This window comes from Taudactylus pleione, unplaced genomic scaffold (genome assembly GCF_031769625.1).
Source record: "Taudactylus pleione unplaced genomic scaffold, aTauple2 ptg000083l, whole genome shotgun sequence".
Taxonomy (NCBI): domain Eukaryota; kingdom Metazoa; phylum Chordata; class Amphibia; order Anura; family Myobatrachidae; genus Taudactylus; species Taudactylus pleione.
Genome location: NW_028284485.1, coordinates 13,725,702 through 13,727,500, shown reverse-complemented (window position 1 = coordinate 13,727,500; position 1,799 = coordinate 13,725,702).

The following is a 1,799-nucleotide window of genomic DNA, read 5'->3' as shown; positions in this document are numbered from 1 at the left end:
TGCAGTACAGCACTCTTACACCTCATATACAGTACTAGTTCCTGCTGCAGCTTATTAGCTGCTTTTAAGTTGCAATCATAGAGTAGCCTTGCAAAAACCTCACTGTAATGGACATTTCCTCAAGATTGTGACTGCCTCACCAGCATCAACTGGCTGTTCTCTATTACAAGTTCTTGAAGCTTTGATAACCAACTGGTGCTTATTTCTTAATATCTGCTTGTCCAGATCCTGTAATATTGGAACCCTGCTTTAAAATAGTTAAATTACTATTCACTTCCTGGCAATCTAATGTTGGAACCCTGTTTATAAATACCATAGTTACTATTTACATACTGGAAATCTAATATTGGAACCCTGTTTAGAAATAGTATAGTTAATATTCACATCCCAGAAATCTGAGTAATGAGTATACAGTCCTGTGTTCCTTTCTCCCAATCAGACCAACAATAACAAATACCACCTATATTTAAAAATATGTTTTGTTTCCCCAACTAACTATGCCATTACATTATAATCCCAAACATTTAATACAGAGACTCCACATTGCACAATTTGTGCCTACAATATATTCATATTTCTATCCAAATAAAATTCAATTTATGATTCTAAATTTATTTAAATCAAACCCCATACTGTTTTAAACTAATTATCTCCCAACAGTTTCATTACATGAATCATCCTCCAATATATTATTAAAATAGTAAAATGTTTGCTTCATAACTTGATCATATAAACCTCACAATGGTATTCAAAATGTACATACACTCAGTACCCCTTTATTAAAACACAGTATATTTCTCTAGTACTATATTGGTCCCCTTATTACTCACAGAACAGCCTGTATTTTGTTGTTGCATTTATTCAGGAAAGTGCTAGAAGCAATCCTTAGCAATTTTGGTTCATGTAGACATGATCACAACATGCAGTTACTGCAAATGTGTCATCCGCACATGGCCAGCAAAAATACTCATGTAGTTTAAGGTTTTTAAACAATAATTTCTGCCACCAACCTGAACTACTGAGACAAGAAGGGATAGAACCATGAATAATTGTTGCCTACACCACATTCTAATCATAACATCTACATGTTGCAGCAGTAATCCAGATTTGTGGGACCAGACAACATATTTACATTCTTCAACTGTCAGGTTATGTTGGTATTGTTTCCACTCTAACTACAGTTTCCATTTTTTTTAGCAAACAGGGTGGAACTTGGTGTGGTATTTTGCTGTTATTGCCTTACAATTTGAATATTTGATGTACTTTGCATTTAGACATGCTCGTCTGCATGTTACTGTTGTATCACTTGGTTATTTGAATTACTGTCACCTTACTGTAAGTTTAAACCAGTCTGGCAATTTGTCTCTGATCTTTCTCATTAACAAAGTATTTTGCCACAGAACAGAAGGTTACTGGGAGTTTACTGGGTTTTTTGCACACCATTCTTGGTAAAGTACACACTGTTGTGTGTAAAATCCAGGGAGAGCAGCAGTTTAGAGAAGATCTAGCACCAACATTTCATGGTCAACATCACTTGCAGTAGAAGCCATATCTTCTTTACCCTGATGTTTTTTCTGAAGAACTAGTTAATTAGATATTTGAAATAAAGTGCAAGTGTAGATATCTACCTACTATAATAAGTTAGTAACCACGTGTACATAAATGTACTACAGTCCACAGAACATCAGCTCTAAAATATTGTAGATTTGATAAAACCCAAAAAATAGATTTATTAGATCACATTCAGCAAACATTAATACAATAAAGAAGCATAGTCTTTTTGGAAGAAGTAGATAAAG